Source organism: Choristoneura fumiferana, chromosome Z (genome assembly GCF_025370935.1).
Source record: "Choristoneura fumiferana chromosome Z, NRCan_CFum_1, whole genome shotgun sequence".
NCBI lineage: Eukaryota > Metazoa > Arthropoda > Insecta > Lepidoptera > Tortricidae > Choristoneura > Choristoneura fumiferana.
The window spans coordinates 40046283-40065146 of NC_133472.1; the positions used below are offsets into that span (position 1 = coordinate 40046283).

At 38.2% G+C, this 18864-nt stretch overlaps 1 protein-coding gene across 1 annotated transcript in view; it reads right to left on the bottom strand.

The window, feature by feature from the left end:
- The window catches only part of LOC141436820 (uncharacterized), a 32237-nt gene extending 13780 nt beyond the window's left edge, over positions 1 to 18457 (bottom strand). The window contains exon 1 of the mRNA XM_074099900.1: positions 18377 to 18457. The gene's annotated coding sequence lies outside the window, so the exon portion shown is untranslated. The remainder of the gene's footprint in view (positions 1 to 18376) is intronic.
- Between the last annotated feature and the right edge of the window lie 407 nt (positions 18458 to 18864).

Consider the following 18864-nt stretch of genomic DNA (forward strand, 5'->3'; position numbering starts at 1 on the left):
AAAAACCTAAAAATATTTTTTTAGTGTATGTACAGTCAGCATCAAAAGTAGATGGGAAATATTTGTTTGTTGTAATGTGACAGAGTATAAAAGTAACCAGCTACTTTTGATGTTGACCGTACTACCGTCCATCGTAAAGTGGGGCTCATTTTTTTTCTCAACTAACCCTATACTGTGGGGTATCGTTGGATAGGTATTTTAAAACCATTGGAAGGTTGAATAGACAATTCAGTGATTTGCTTGCGAAATATTCAACTTTAAAGTGCAAATTTTTATTAAAATCTATCGTCCCCCGCCCCCCTCTAAAAGCTAAACCGTTGGGTGGAAAAAAAAATATAAATACAGGATGGTAGTAAACAGGTATATCAAATTTACAAGGAAAATTATAATGGCTGACATTGCTTGAGAATTAGTAGTAGTTTAAGAGTAAATAGCAGCCTAAGGTGTAAAATATACCTAAACTTGGAAGATTCCGTACACAATACGAAATCCTTAGAAAAATATTAAGTTCTTCTAATCGTAATGGCTACGGTACGGAACCCTTTCTTGGGCGTGTCCGATACGCTCTTGGCCGGCTTTTAATATATACCTCAACCAACAGGCTTTCCTCTAATACTACTTAAATTAATATTATATTGTGAGCCATTTCTGAAGCTTTCTTTATTATTTTTAACCTCTTGATTAATAATATAAGTATCTACCTATCTAAGTATCTACCTAATGTGGTTCTACCTATATATTGTAGTAGAAGATTCGATAAAGGACGACCTTCACCGAACTGGTTAATGGATGAAAGTATTTTATATTAAATTAAATATGTTAATAAATATATAGCAAGTGGGTTGCCTAAAAAATTCCTGACCAAAGTAAGTAAAAAAAACTACAACCGTCATGCAAATTCGAACCAGATTTTTTGCAGTTAGGTAACCCTAAACCATAATGTTTGCAGTGAAAACAGCGCTTCTGTGATATAAGATTAGTTTATTACAAAAATGGGTGAAAAAAACTAGAATTGATTTAAACCTGACAACCGTAGTTATGCACGGATAAAAATAGATAACCCAACGTTTATACATTTTATAGGCTTCATAGTTTCGATTGGTATTAAAATTTATCCAGAAAGTTTAAAGTCAAAGTCAAACTCAAAATATCTTTACTCAATTTAGACTATAACAAGCACTTCTGAATGTCAAAAAATCTACCACCTCTAACCTCTGTTGAGGAGAATCCAGCAAGAAACTCAACGAGGTATTTTTTTTTAAACAGTTTTTTTTAACAGGCTATTTTATACTCGGGTCTTAGACTATTGTTATCAAATAAATTAATACAAAGCCGAGTTTAGACTTGCAAGAAAGATCGTGCAAGTTGCATTACATTGCGTGGCCGTAAAGCCGACGAGTTTGTAGTGGTCAATCGAGCGCAGCAAAGTAATGCAACTTGCAAGATTTTTCTCGCAAGTCTAAACTCGGCTTTAGAATCGGAAAGGTGGCAATATGACGACCGTATAGCTATGAAGCTCGAGGTCCCTGGATCGATCCCCGGTCGGGGCAGATATTTGTATGAATAATACGAATGTTTGTTCTCGAGTCTTAGATGTTTAAAATGTATTTAAGTAGGTATGTATTTATCTATATAAATATGTATATGTTTATCCGTTGCCTGGTCGAGCTCTGATTAATTAGAAACTAGGAAATATGTGTCGTTTATAAAACAACACCCATTGTTAATATTTATTTTAATATTGATAAAAATCGTTTCTGACTAAAAGCCGGACTCGTGACCGCGAAGTTCGGAAACAAAACTCTCGCTCACATTCTGTCTGTTATTAAAAAAGCTGACTGTTTCAATTTATTTGGCATGTCTTATGTTGAATAAAAACCTCAAATTGATATATTTATCTAGATTCAGCCAGTGCTACGTCACTCTATACCAGTAGTGATTGGAATAGGTACAGTCAATTTACGTACACTTTGCGTAAAGATGTAATAAGTAAAGAGTTGTTAATACCACCTAATCTCGGGATTCAGAAAATGACTGATCTGTATTACTTAGCCAGTATTAGGATCACGCAAATTATGTAGTAAATATTTTGTTTATTAAGGGTTCCTTCGGTATTTCTCCGATTCCGATTCCAAAGGCAAGCTCACGCCTGCCGCCCCCAAAGTTCCCCCGGGAGCAAAAGAGTAAATTTTACACCTTCCAAATCCAACTTTGGGCTACGTCCATTGAAATGTATTAAGCCTCTATTTATATTTTAGACAGTTGCGCCCGGCCCTTGAATAAGTAAAAATGTAATCAACAGGTAACAGAGTCCGCGCTTACATCTACATAACATGCCGGTGGAGGTAACGAACGTGTTCGAGGGCAACTATTATGTATCTTAAAGACTATTATTTTATCTCTCTCTAGCTTATACCGCTGGGTATAAGCCTCTCACACATGGTTTCATTCACCGAAAATCTTTCGGCAAATTTCAAGTGCGATTTCGCGCATACATTTTAAAAAATTCAGAGGCGCGAACCTGGCCGTGGCCCTGTACTACGAAGTGCAAAATTCCAAGTTCGTATCTTGCCGTCCCGCTGACGCTTATATTATTTAGTACGGGAGTGAGAGGGACGGTACGATACGAACTTCGATTTTCGAATTTCGTAGTAGTCCTCCTGGATTCGATCTTACGACCAGAGAGAGAGAGAGAGCTAGTTTTTAGCTAGGTTGACTACTGACCCTCATGCGACGCCCATGACCACTCAAGAGCGTTTATACCTGCTGAGCTGGCAACGTTGCATTTTTGTTAGTTTTTCTCGAATAAATCATAAAATTTTAAAAATATTGTCCGATAGAACACATCTGAATATATAAGTTAATGTATCTACTCCAATAATTATTCGTTATAGACTTTTATTTTCTTTAAAAACCGTTCATAAACATTAATTAGTTTTTAAAGAATATAAAAGTCCACCACGAATAATTATTGGAGTAGACACATTAACTTATATATAAAGAAGTGTTCTATAAGACAATATTTTTAATGTTCATTAAATTTTTATGGAATAATCGAGAAAAACTAACAAAAATGCAACGTTGCCAGCTCAGCAGGTATAAACGCTCTTAAAAGAAAAAGCAAAAGAGGTGGCATCAGAGTGCCATCTATTGGACATTAGCGTGTTGAGCTCTCGGGCGATTGCCTTATATCGGTGTTGGCACTGCCGATCTAATAAGTACTCTAATACTTAGCTAAGGTAAAAAATATAACGTTTTTAATTCGTTAATAGAAAAAATATTCGCGTCAACTTTCGAAACTTCCTTTTTTATTAAAATCTGGAGCAATAAAAAATATATTGGATTCTCAGTTAAAGGTGCTACGGGTGGCTACGAATTCGTAGAGGGTCTACGCCACGGCGATGCGGGTGAGGTCGTTGCCCTGATCGCTTCAGAGGAATTATTTCAATTACTTTTTGTGAATATCTTGAAACTTGAAATTTGAAGGGTGGATAAGAACATTGACTCTATAACTTTCGTGCAATGAGTATTATGTTTACTTACTTTATTTATTACTAGCTACTCCTCGTGACTTCTCTCAAGTGAATCGTTAGGTCAGACAGTTGAACTTACTATGAGATTTATAAGGACACAAGCAAACAAGGTTTACCCATAACTTGAGACAACGCGTTTCCACAGCTTTTATATTATGAGCGAAGTATTATAAAATTGGCATAAAGCAAATCAATCTTATTTTCGACTCAGATTCGTAAAAATGTAGACAGGTACAGTCAACGTCATAAATAAGTGATCACTTTTGTACTTTGTCATTTTAACGTCATGTGTGAAAAGTATACGAAATTGCGTACCGACTGAAAGCGACAAGGTACAAAAGTGATCACTTATTATGACGTTGACTTTACCTCAGGGTACCTCTATAGGCAAAAAACTTAAAAAGATGACCTGTTGTATGTAGTAGTAACCTGTCCGTATCATCCTAACGCCCAAGTCAAATTTTTGATTTATGAACAATAAACTTTATGTAATTTATGATAGAGTTTAATGTTCAAATTACAATAAGTGCTAAAGGGCTCTGGGCGTTAGGAGGGTATAGATAAGTCGATGTTCCATATTCCAAAAATTACATAAGTCCCATATCAATTCTGTGCACTACTACATACAACAGGTTATCTTCTTAAGTTTTTTACTAAATTTTATTTTCCCAAAATGTCCCAATAAATTTGTATGGAAATGTCCTTTTTTGTTGCCACAAATTATAGAATTTTTCGTCAGTATGCCCTATCTTTTTATTTTGTGCTGTCACCATTCTTAGGTAAACTAATTCTAGCACATATGTATACTTTTTTGTATTTTTTTCTTTAATTTTATACCTACTGAAGTTTGCGGTTGCTTGCGGCGTATTCTTCTTGGCAATGATTGACTTTCCGGAAGCGCTTGTAGTTTAAAAAATGACGTGTAAAAGTGCCCATTGCAGCCTATTTACTGAATAAATGATTTTAATTTGAATTTGAATTTGACCGCTAGGCCACCATGTCTTTACGGCGGTAATTAAGATGATTAGCTTACCTAATTGTATCGAGTAGTAAATGTTCGATGGAGCTCTATAAATAGGTACTCGATATCTGCAATACTTGTGTGATTTTTCAATACCTTTTCTCTTTCTAGCCTCAGGTGAGTAACACAACACGGAGACTTTAAGACGAAAAATCAAATGTGAATTTCAGCACAAATAAAAGAATAAAGTTTATCTTTTAACTCTATTTCTAAGAAAGATTTAGCTACCAAGTGGTCCTTTGTGCGCGAAGAAACTAGATACGACACAAGGTTCTGGATCTATGTATGTTATAGATAGCACACAGAGTCGCTTTTGGTACGAGCGGCGATACAATAGTCAAGTAACAGGTCGCCCTCGCTTGCTAGTTCGTTCTAAAATGTCGTATGCCCTTTACGTATCAAAGATTTATACGTCGTTTTTAGTTCGAACCATTTGGTCAATAGTAAATTCGAACGGAACGCTTTGACTTCTGGTCGTGAAAGTCTGAATCAAAGCGTTTCGAGTGGATTTCAGAGCGTTTTAGACTAGAACACGCTCGTTATGTTCGGATGCCTGGCCACTAGAGCAGAACGGAGTGGAGCGGAGATAAATCCTATAGGGTGTAATATAATTAGTGCTTTCATGTACTGGCCGTGAAGTATAATCCACTCGTATTACAGATTCTAATATTGAATGATTGACACAGTACTTACTCGTAACAAGCTGTTACTTGTTGAGTTAACTTTGTAACGATCTAACGTACACACGTCACGTGGCTTGTTTATCTATCTATCTATATCTAATAACTTTAAACGAGCAATTCTTGTAAGAAGTGGGGATAGCGGTCTTTATGCGCTTCGACTAGCTGCTGAGCTACATAGCAGGGATGTTACGGAACTCCGATTCCGTTTCCGTTAAGTCGGAACTTCCATTTGGTTTTACACATTCGGTTCGGGTCCGGTTCCGTTACTTTTGAAACAGAAGTTATATCGGATGTCAATGCTTAGCGTGGCGGCCGAACTTGAACGGCGTACATCAAAAACAAACAGGTTTTGGTTCAGGCACGCAGCACAAATTGCTGAGGACCTGGGTTCGATCCCAGCGCTGGTCTCTTTTTCTTGTTTTTCTGTGCATCCATGTCTCAGTTTGTATTTTCGAAACAGGTTTAAGTAAGTCATTCGCTCTTCGCCCCGCTTGCTACGTGCTAAATACACTACATCTCAACCACCTATCACTCAGGCTCCGGTTCTGTTTCCGGTTCCGTTTTCCGTTCCGATTCCGTTTCTGGTTCCGATAAACTAAATAGAAAACATCTGGTTCCGCTTTCGATTCCGATAAAACCACAGTATCCTTTACATCCCTGCTACCTACGAGTACATACATAGATATAGCTCCGCGTCTATAGACAGACACAGCCCACAACTCCGTTCCGCGTTACTTTCTTGCTCCGCTCCGCTATGTACCTCCGCGCCTTTCCACAGACACACTCCGCAACTCCGCTTCGATTACCCCCTCGCTCCGCTCCGCTGCCTCACCCCGGCTCCAGTGAATAGGCAGTTCAACTCAGCTACGTATACACATCCCGGCACGCCAAGCTTCTGTGAGTGCCCTGCCTGGCATAAAAATTATTGATTTTCAACCATTTTGACCTTTAATGGTGAAATTCAACACCGCGCCCGCTGCACCAATGCTAAAACACATTTGCGGCCCAAGCTAAGAAAAGCTTAAGTATGGCGGAAAACATGGCTGAGAAAATTGTGCTGACCAGACAGACAGCAAGGTGTTTATAATCCTTCCGTTTTTTTGTTGCTATCACGAACTAAAAATTACAAAAAAAAACAGTTGTCTTCAACTTGTTACGGAAGGTGACAATACCAAAACAAAATCATACAATATTGAAAATAAAAACAAAATAAAATGTAAAACTAATTAGAAATATCTGCCACAGCGGAGCGTGTAAAAATATCTGACACGTCCTTCCGGCCCTAGAAATAGAGTCGTATGAGATATTTATGCACGCTTGTTGTGACAGATATTGGTGCTGGTGACTGTACTTGTGCAAGACGTCCTTTAAGACCAGCGTTGGCCTACACGGCCAACACTATGCTGAGCTAAGACCGCTTCGCAATTTCACAAAAAACTTGCTTTTATTACTTTCTTAAATTGTTTATGTGTAATGTACATGTTTCTGCGAAAAACAAATAAATATTCATATTTCTTCTAAAGTGTCTACCAGCTCTTGGTCTATTAACGCCCGGTCACCTGAGGGGCTACTACGAAATTCGAAAATCGAAGTTCGTATCGTACCGTCCCGCTGTCGGTACGAGTAACCTATCTATCTATCTAATCTAATACCTTTGATCGAGCAATTCTTGTATTAATAATCAGAATCTCCGAAACGGCTCCAACGATTTCGATGCAATTTGGTATGTGCGGGTTTTCGACGATGAAAAATTGATCTAGCTTGATCTTATCTCTGGGAAAACGCTTATCATCGAATTTTAGGCCGAGGAAAGCTCGGTCTCCCAGGTACTATTATTTAATACGAGAGTGAGAAGGATGGCACGATACGAACTTCGATTTCCTTCTTCTTCTTCTTTTTTCTTTTTTTAATGCCACGTCAATAATTGTATTATTGGCAAAGGCAATAGGCCTATACAGACGTGCATATTATTCTCTTTTTTCTTTTATTTATATTTTGTGTAGTTAAGGTATATTTTATGTTGTAAATTACTAGTTTTGTGTATTGTAAAAATTGTTTTAGTTGTCGAGTTCACTGCTGTTGTGTTCTTTTAACGCTTAAATGGTTCCAACGGAAGACCAGCGTCGGCCGCAAGGTTGACATCATGCTGAGTTGGGACCATTTCGTGACAAAATTTATTTCCTTTTTTCTTTTATTTGTAAAAATGTCACGAATCAATGTTTTTCTTTCTTTCTTTCTTTCTTTCTGATTTACGAATTTCGTCGTGCCCTTCTGTGACGTAAGACTATAATATACTCGTAGATGTGCCGTAGCATGTCTGTTCAACACTTGGTCAATGAAGGCCATTGAGTACTATCGAACTAGGTATTTGATTCCACGCTACGTTGTCACAGCAAGCTTTATGTTTGTGCGGCAATGCAACTGTATCATTTTGTGTGAAAAGGTTAGGGTGACACTCCTTCCCGGCCCGGATAACACCGAGATGGAAATACCGGCCCTGTTTTTTGTGTACACGCCTATAGAAACTGACAGGAGCTTCTATGGGCGTGTACACAAAAAACAGGGTCGGTATTTCCATCCTGGTATTATCCGGGCTGGGAAAGAGTGTCACCCAAAAGGTTGCACAGTAGGGTTGAGGTTCAGTTCGTTCGATTGTACTGTTCTGTTGAATATTGGTATCATCGTACGCAATCTTTGATATCGCTCGATGTAGGAAAATGGTAAGGAATTAAAAATCTTATTCCTTGAGCATTATAGATGTGGATGTTTAGCCGTAGTTTGAAGGGGTTTTTCGTAAATCCCACGGAAACAGGCAATGCGGGATATTAACCTCATTCCTATGGAGTATTGTGTAAATATAAAAATCTACGCAGACGAAGTCGCGGGCAAAAGCTAGTAAAATAATAAATGTGAAAGTTTGTGAAGATGTTTGGATGCGATGGATCTGAAAGTTTGTGACGCTGAACCGATTTAGATGAAATTCGGTATGCAAATAGCTTAAGTCCGAAGGGCATAGGATAGTTTTTATCCCGGAAAATTGCATAGTTCCCGCGGGTTAGCGATAAATGAATTCTGTGCGGACGGAGTCGCGGGCAACGGTTAGTTAATAATATGAATCATAGACCAAAATGCAATGATTACTTGTTGCGTGCGACAGAGTAGTAAGTATTGCATTTTTTTTTTTTCAAATAATAATCAGGTACTTCAAGTATCACAGTTCATAGTTACTGTTGTGCAATGTGTCAGGCAGGGTGTGGAAGCCGTGGTGGCCTAGTGGTTTGACCTATCGCCTCTCAAGCAGAGGGTCGTGGGTTCGAACCCCGGCTCGCACCTCTGAGTTTTTCGAAATTCATGTGCGGAATTACATTTGAAATTTACCACGAGCTTTGCGGTGAAGGAAAACGTCGTGAGGGAACCTTCACAAACCTGCGAAGCGATTCAATGGTGCATGCGAAGTTCCCAATCCGCACTGGGCCCGCGTGGGAACTATGGCCCAAGCCCTCTTGTTCTGAGAGGAGCCCAGCAGTGGATGATGTGGATGATGATGAATGTGTCAGGATTAACTTCTTAGCGACCGGGCACTATATTTTTGGTAATTCCAAATTACCAAAACTACATCATGAACTTCCATGTAAGTAAATCCTGCAATTTCAATTTAATTGCTTCAAATAATTTATTGAATCAGGCGTTACTTTGCGGAGGTCCATATCAATGAACTAAAATAATTTCCTTGCTTGTGTGGTGGTGGTGATAGATGGGTTTGTGTGATTTGTGTGTGTTCTTACAGTGTGGAGGTGGAGGAACTGCATGAACACGCATATTTTGCATAAGCTTAGCTATCGTAAGGTCGCGGGTGAGCAAGGAAATGTTAAACTTTATGACATCAAAATATCCACGGACGGGTTGAGCATTTTGGTTTTGGATACCATACTATCGTCGGACTGTCAAGTGGTTAAGTTTTAGTTTCAGATTGGTTCATGCAAGCAAAGCCGCAGGAAGGCCTAGTTTAAAATATGGCCTAAATACCGTATTCAGATAAAACTTGATTTCATTTCACTGCCCTACTTACGCGTTTTGTTTCCATAATTGCATCCCACTCGAATTCCTTGACCTCACAACGAGCACAGGGATTCGTATTTTTTTAGGATTAAAAGGCCAATGTAAATAACGGAGACAATTTCGCTGTCCACAATCTACACTGCTGAGGCTGAGTCGCCGTGTTTACTCAAGTAATATCTACCTGTTGATTTTCGCATAATGATACAGGTTTGGGTTTAATATTCGCAAAGATTGAACACATAATGCTGACGCACCTGAGACGCCAGGACGTGCCTCATGCGCCATGTTTTTTTACCCGACTGCGAAGCGGCGCGTATGTATGTATGTATGTCTATTCCTATGTCCTCTCGTAACTACTCAATGGCTGAACCGATTTTGATAAATGATACGTCATTGGATTCGTCTTGATGACGCGAGTGACACTGGGTACATGAAATTCTTGAAAAATCAAAATGGCTGATTTTTGGTGCCAAATTCTAAGTATTCAAAAAATGTTTTTTATTCAAACCTATCGAGTCCCATTCTAAATATATATAGTTTATAATCGTTTTAATATACCTAAAAAAATACTAAAAAGAAGAAAACAAGTCTAGTGGGCTAGAACTTTGTTAAGTAGCTAACTTAAAGTTCAACAGTCGGGACCCATTTAAATAGTGACGCTCAAAAATTATTACCTAATGGGTCCCGACTGTTGAACTTTAAGTTAGCTACTTAACAAAGTTCTAGCCCACTTGTTTTTAAGGCAGTCGGGTTTTTTTATTTATTATTTTATTAACGCGTACCGTCCACACCGCGCTTAAAATCACTTTCTTGTCGCGTAACTTGCAAAACCGGTGCTCAAAATACGCATGGATTTACGGTGCGTCAGCGTATTTTAAGTACACCTGATTGCCTTGGTCTTAGATGAAAATTTTCTCTAATGCACTAGACCATAAATAGTGGATTGTACAACGAGAGCATAAAACGAGTCATTTTACCCGAGGCGTTCACATAGCCACCCGAGCCGGTACGGATAGACGAGTCGAAGGGAAAATGGGTTTAATGCTCGAGTTTTACACTGCTTTTTTCTTCGATTGAGAGGAAATTAAATAGCAACAGTGGAAACAATTTTTCACTTACTAGGTACCTTTTATTTTTCATGCATTTCTATATAATTATAAGTTTTTAGTTATAATGATTGATTTGATTGATTTTAAGTTTTTAGTGGGACACATTATAAGCTATTTAAAAAAAAAATTAAAAAATATATAGAAACTTTTTTGTGGCTGTTGACACCTGATTACCTTGGTCTTAGACAAAGATTTTACTTTATGCACTAGGGCATAAAAAGTCATTTTATGTCGCCCAGTGTGTAGATTATTTTAATAGCATTATTTCGTACGGCCTTATTTTATGGGGATCTGCTGCAGACATTGAGTCAATTTTTATCTTAGAAAAGAGAGCAATTAGAGCAATTTATAATTTGAAGACGCGTGAATCTTTAAGATCTTTTTTTAAGGAAACAGATATCCTAACCCTGCCGTCGCTTTATGTTTTTGAAATAATCATGTATGTTAGGAAGAACATATGTGATTTTCCCACTAACGTCGATAAGCCAAAGGCTACTAGAAACACAGGGAAGCTTAAAGTTCCATCGTACAGACTGGCTAAAACCAAAGTCTTTTCTGGAAATTGCATACGTTTTTATAATAAAATTCCAAAAAATATTATAAATGAAACGGATACAAAATTCAGATCTATTGTCAAGAAGACATTAATATCAAAGGCGTATTATAAAGTTAATGATTATATCATGGACAGGGATATTTGGAAATAATTCCGATCCGCATTAGCAATCCCTTCAAATAGCGAACTTGTGATGTATACATGTCATTTAATAATATTGTAAACCTGTTTTAAAAAAAATATATATATACCTCGTTGAGTTTCTTGCCGGATTCTTCTCAGCAGAGGTTTTTCCGAACCGGTGGTAGATTTTTTTTGACATTCATAAGTGCTTGTTATAGCCTAAATTGAATAAAGATATTTTGACTTTGACTTTGACTTTGATCCAGCATGAACACGAACTTTACGAGCATGAGAAGTGAAAAAGTGATTTTGTGTATAGTAAATTTGGTATATAGGTAGTTTGAACCCCAAGAATCAACATAGGGTACCTTTTATTCCGGTAAAGGGCGCCACCGTGCGATAATCTAGATCCGCGCAGACGAAGTCGCTGGCATAACCTTTTAAATGGGCGTCCGATTTTTTTGAAAAACTAACGGACTTTTTATATATTTATAGGAATGTAGGCTATTTACCGCATATTATACAGAACCATATACAGTGCGTGGCCCGACACGCTCTTAGCCAGTATTCATTCTAGTAAAATAACTTGAGAATCCATTTCCAAGCTGCACTGGGGCAAACTGCATGCGAGTTGGTATCGGTGCCTGAGTTTCAGTGGAATCCAGTTTTTGTCTAGAACTTTTCGTGATCGTGTTACCTATAAAGGACCGCAGTTTTACAATAGACACGAGCTCGAGTTTCTTTTGTTGAAGTTTTTAACTTTTATATAACGAATTGCAGCTTAAAATATTCTTAACTAGTTAACCGCGTCAATTATTCGGTCTAACAGATCAAGGGTCATTATTTGAGATTTTCAACTGCATCAATTATCGTGGTCACACTTAATTATGGATGGTCCGTAAAATTTGATGATATTTTCGATTATTTTTCAGGCGCGTCCTGTACTTCTACAGTCGGTCCGTAAACATCCGAGTGAAGTTAATTAAATAAGAAAACTGGTTTTGAAACAATAAAGAAAAGATTTTATTCTTGCACAACGTAAATTCTGTATGACATAAAGATTGTAACAAAAGCTAAGCGACCGGAAACGGAAACTTCAGTCGAACATAGAGATGCCGACCTCTGACACAAAACTAGAAACAAGCAAAGAGTATTTGCATTGCTATTTATTATTCTAACACCCCTTCTCAATGCAAATACATTGTAAAACAAACAACAACAAAAAAAATCTAACAATTTTACACTAATTAGTAGTAGTAGTGCTCATAATACCACACTTATCTAAATGCTTAGAGACCAACTCTCTGCTTAAAGACTTTGTTAACATGTCTGCCGGTTGGTCATTAGTGCCAACATAATTAACACAAATTTTATTACCCTTAATCAGCTCTTTCACAAAATGATATCGAATATCCACATGTTTCAAACGCTTTATGGTGTCTGTCTTAGCATTTATTATAGCTGATTGGTTGTCACACAGTATATTGACTGGACAAACTTTTTCACAATTAAAATAACTTAATAAATTTATAAGCCAACATGCATCACTAGCAGCCATGCTTAATGATACATATTCTGATTCTGTAGAAGACAGACTTACAGAAGCTTGCTTCTTAGAGCACCACAAAACTAAACAGTTTGACAACATAAACATATAGCCTGAGGTGGACTTCCTGTCCTTGAGATCACCTCCCCAGTCTGCATCACAATACCCTTGCAAAACAATATCATCACATTTATAAACTAATTTATAATTCAAACTGTGCTTTACATACCGTAACACCCTTTTTAATGCAGATAGCAACTCATGATTCGCACATGTTTGGTATCTACTTAACATGGATACTGGAAAACATAAATCAGGTCTAGTACCTGATGCAGCATACATTAAAGACCCTATCATCTGCCTGCATAACTTCTCAATATTTTTATCTATAGGCGCAGTACTATTTGTAAATATTTTTGCATTAAAGTTAGGATCCATAGGAGTTAACATGTCCTTGCAATTCTCCATATCAAACCGTTTGAGAACATTTTCCAAGTAAACTTGTTGATCTAGTTCAGTAACTCTAGTTTCTAAATTTTGCTTTACACGAATGCCTAGAAAGTTTGAAATTAGTCCCATATCCTTCATTTCAAAGTCGTTACTCAATATTCCTTTAAATTTTGAAACTTCTTTCTCATTTGTACCAAAAATCAAAATATCGTCAACATAGAGTAAAACATACATTTTATCTTTATCATTACACCTTTTAAATAAACATGAATCACAGTTTGACCTTATAAAGCCCTCTCTAGTCATAACAGAATTGAATTTAGTGTTCCAACACTTTGGTGAACTCTTTAATCCATATAAAGATTTTTTTAACTTAACAATGTTGTTCTCCCCAGAATAAGCCCCTTCTGGCAATCTAATATACACATCTCTATCAATATCTCCATACAAAAATGCCCCAGTAACGTCCATTTGATAAATGGGTAAATTCAATTTAGTTGCTATAGCTACAAAGACTCTAAAAGTTGATAATTTTGCCACAGGAGCATAAATTTCACCCAAATCAAAATCACTATTCTGCTCAAACCCTCTTGCAACTAGCCTGGCTTTATATTTAATATTGTTACCATTGCCTTTTAATTTAAATACCCACTTGCTACTAATAACTTCCTCACTTACCGGTGCACTACAGAAGTCCCACGTGTTATTGTCTTTTAAGGTCTGCAGTTCTCTATTAATCGCCTCACACCACTTACTTGCATCACTTCTTTTCATAGCCTCCTTATATGTGGTAGGCTCGCTCTGCTCACTTTCAACATTGTGACACTGGTAAAATGAAGTTTGTTTTCTTACCCGCTGGCTTCTTCTTTCATTAAGGACTGGTGGCTCATTTGCCTCTGATGATTCACCCTCGGAGGGTTCATATTCAGTCTGATACTCACTTTCGCCTGAACATGAGTCTAAATTGAGACTCCCATGAGTGTCATTCAGTATGTTTGACCCTTCACCTTCAGCCTCTGTCACTGTTTCAGACATATCATGCTTCACTTACTGTCTCACTCTCTTCATTTCCCTCTTGAGTTAAGAAAACTATATCTCTTTTTGTATCAACACAATTCTTCTCTGGGTAGTATATTCTGTACCCTTTGACATTTTCACCATATCCAACCATCATTCCTTTTTCACCCTTCTGGTCCCACTTTCTTCTCTTCTCCTTCGGAATGTGAACATACACTGGTGAACCAAAAGCCTTTAGCTGATGTATGTCAAAAGTTTTATTAGTCCATATTTCATATGGCGATTTTCCCTCTTTGCCTTTCCCTGTTCTGTTCAAGACAAATGCAGCAGTGTTGACTGCTTCAGCCCACAATTTCTTGGGTAAATTCTTAGCATGTAGCATTGTCCTAGCTGCTTCGACAAGCGTTCTGTTTTCGCGTTCCGATTTTCCGTTCTGTTCTGGTGAATATATAACGGTGGTTTGATGTACTATCCCCCTTCTCGAGCATAGTTCCATCATTTCTTTGTTTATAAACTCTGATCCATTATCAGTTCTAAAAGTTTTCACTCTGTTTCCGGTAACATTTTCTGACTTGTTAAAGAAATCCTCCAAACAGCTCTTTATTTCGTGTTTAGCTTTCACAAAATACACGGTTCTGAAGTTCGAATAGTCATCCTTCAGTACGACAAAATATCTCGACCCGCCGATCGATTCTTCCTCCATGGGCCCACACGTGTCCCCATGTATTATTTCGCACGTCTTGGTGCTTACAGTTTCGCTCTTCTTAAACGGTAATCTGTGTATTTTTCCCTTTAAACAACTTTCACATTGAGACGCGGTTTGTTTTGTTTCAATGTTATTTTTCTCCAACACTTTCCTGACGTAATCGAAGTTTTGGTGCGCTAATTTTTCATGCCACTCATACAGATCGTTCTTTACTACTTTTGCAACACTCGCAGCTTCACATTTATATCGAAAAACCATATAATAAGAGTTTTCAACTCTATTTGCGATCGCACAAACAACGCCATTTTTCAAAAATTTGCACGAATTGTCATCTGTCACAATGACATATCCGCGGTCAGCCGCGCGATTCACAGACAATAAGTTTGTTTTTAAATCGGGAACGAACAAGACGTTGTCAATCGTCGTGTCAATCCATTCACTCCCATTGCTGACTTGCACTGACATCTGTCCACGTCCCAAAACACTAATCACGGCGCCATTTCCAACTACTACGGATTTTTGCGAGGCACTTGTAAATGATGAAAATAACGATCTGTCACAACACATATGTTCGCTGGCCCCGGAATCTACGAGCCACTTCATATGACAATGTTCCTCACACGAATTAGATACCACAAATGCATTATTTTTATTATCTTCTTTATTTTTCTTGAAACGACACTGCGACTTATTATGTCCAATTTTACTTGCAATAATAGCACCTATTATCTGAACTTGATGTACTCGGACGATTGTTATTATTATTTGACCTGCTGTCACGATAGTTCGAAGTATTGCTTCTACACTCGTTCGCATAATGTCCGAATTTATTACACTTAAAACACTTAATGTTCCGTTTGTCTACTATTTTCTTCGCAACAAATGCTGCGGACGACTGCGATGGTCCGCCTTTCTCTTTCAATCTCTCTTCCTCCACTAAAAGTCTTGCCACGAGATTGTCATAAGTTTGTTTCTCGTCCGGAGCAGACTCCCAAGCTGACACAAAGTGCTTGTATTCTTCCGGAAGCGACATTAGTACTTTCGTGATTGTGAATTTATCGGAGATTTCTTCTCCCAGCTGCTTTAACTGGTTTTGCATTTCGTGAACTCTTGATAAAAATACTGACATTTCAACCCTTCTTCATATTTATATTGAAAGAATCTTTGCTGTGCAATATGAATACTCGTCTCAGACTTCTGTTCATAGACGCTTAAAAGCTTTTTCCACATTTCAGCTGACGTTCTGCATGATATCAGATGCACCATGACATCTTCTGACATTCTTGTCACCATTAATGTCTGAGCCTTAGCGTCGTTAGCCTCCCAAATGGGTCTTGCCACTTTATCTTCGGGTATTAAAGTTCGTCCCTCTACGATGTCCAACCATCCCTGACCTCTCAGTAGTACTGTAGTTTGAAATTTCCAGATATTCCAGTTCCTGTTTCCTTCCAGTTTCATTACGTTGTTCGTATTTACTTCCATCTTCCTTTCCTGCCTTGCCAACCGCAAGTATACCTTCTCGACGAAAATTTGTAATGGCCGCTCGCCGGCAAACCTAACCCACTCTCCGCCGATATTCAAAATGGTCGATGTTATTTGCTCACCACATCTCTTAACTTAAATAACAGGCTGGCGTCTCTGGGCCCATAGCCTGAAGTTAATTAAATAAGAAAACTGGTTTCGAAACAATAAAGAAAAGATTTTATTCTTGCACAACGTAAATTCTGTATGACATAAAGATTGTAACAAAAGCTAAGCGACCGGAAACGGAAACTTCAGTCGAACATAGAGATGCCGACCTCTGACACAAAACTAGAAACAAGCAAAGAGTATTTGCATTGCTATTTATTATTCTAACACCGAGCAAGAATTTGATCAAAAATATTTGAACACGCTTATAAGCCGTTAACAATAGATTTAATGTTCACATATTTTGGATCAAAGTTTTGCTCAGAAGTTAACGAACTCCGCTGTACTAGATAATCTTGAAACTATAACAGAATGTCAACAAAAATGTGCCCACGTATATCAAATAAAGTAAACGCTTGAATAATAACCCTCGATCGAAATTTTGGAATTTTGCTGCTTAGGTGCGGGAATTTGTACTAACATCGTTTTAAAAGATGTAGTTTTATATCTTTAGCTAGACTTAGCGGATGGGATTTCGGGATTTTACAGGTTTCGAGAGCAAACAATCAATTGGTCTTATTTCGTTAGTATTTTGTGTGATGCTTTGTAATACAGTACGTTTTTACAGTGACTAATAAAAATGACCAAGTACGGGTAGTTCGCGATACGAGTGCCGGTACTATTAGTGATCAAGTGAGGGTAGTTCGAAGAACTCGTGCTGCTAGGCGAACTTGACACCCCACACTTCAGTCTACTCGTGACCACGGCAACTGTAACGTTGCCGAAACGTCGAGGTAAATATTACTTGTGTAAAAATAGCGTGATACGGGTATATATGGTATTTTGAGTGGCAATCTAGGCATTGCCTAGAGCCTATGTTTCCTTTATGTTAAAGCTTGTTTTACCTAATATCTACCAGAACTATGGGACAGCTTAACATTTTCCGCCAGGTATAGTCAACGTCATAAATAGTGATCACTTTTGTAGGTAGGTACCTACTTGTCACTTTAACGTCATGTTTGAAAAACCATACGAAATTGCGTAACGACCGAAAGCGACAAGGTACAGAAGTGATCAATTATTTATGACGTTGACTGTAACCTACGTCACATGTACTTTACACTTAGGGCACAGTAACAGTACTGTATCGACGACGTACATGTAGCAGCATACCTTAAGCATGCACCCCCCTTGCATTGAATGCAACAGGCAAGGAAACCTCTCTATGTGAGTTCCAACAAACAAAAATTACACGGCACTCTTTTCATTCCTAAAACTATGCGACAACTACTAAGCCGGTAAAGTACCGCAGAGCAAAAGCAACTCTCTTTCACTCGGTTCAAGATAAATAAGGACGGGTGTTTAAATCTAGGAAGGATACAATTTAGGTTTGTTTTTTGGTTGCTCATGAAGTGGGTATCCGACAAAAACTATAATTAAACTATATCCAATAGGAGTGTAGATTAAACTGAACTACGTGTTTCCAACTGAAGCCTTTCAAAGGATGAAACCTGACTGCGGGCGAGTTCAAAATACGAAACATATCTCGTTGAAAAGATTTAAAAAGTTTAACATACGTTTACGCCGTTGATGGCGGCAATGGCTTTCAAACTTCACTTCAGAAGATTTCGTTAATGAACATGCCTACAGGCATTTCAAAATGCTTGTTTAATACGAAATAGGTACACATGAGATATTCAAAACATGACGTAAGTATAATTAAGATCGTTTCAAGTGGTTTCATAGAACATAAAATCGTGTTGTGGAGCAAACCGATAAAAAAACCGAACAGCAATAATCGCTTCCTGTAAAGAACCTCAGAAAAATCTAACGCAATGCCACAGACAACATTCGAAACTTGAAATTGGCGGGAAAGCGCGCGTCAAAATGGCGCGTGCCGTCCCCATTCGTCAGGAAAATGGTAAATTCGCAATAGCTGCTCACCTGGGGGTTCACGGTGCCTCCATGTGTTAACAGGTGGCTCTCGCAACAAGTCAGGACCTGTTACAGTCGGTGGCGTGCGGCGACGGCGGCGGCCTGAGTCCAACACGCGACGTACCCCCGCTTAACGCAAGCGCGCGTCACCCCCTTCCCCCATCGATTTTCAAACACCCCAGTATTTACTAAGTAATGCAGAGAACTGTTCCCCCTAAGATTTTACCCCAATTCGGTGATAACGACTAGCACATGCGGAAAATAAAGGTTTATACAATGAATTAAAATCGTGATGATATCTTTGCGATGCGGTTTGGGTTGCGGCTTTAACGTTGCGCGAGTCGGTGGTCGGGATTTTAGCGCCGTCCGATGTACTCAGATACGAGTACGATATCTTCCTTCAAGTACTATCTATACTTAGGTATACAGAAATTAGCTGATACCCGCGACTTGATAAGCCATAAAATCGTTTAACTCTACTCTCGGGATAAAAAATG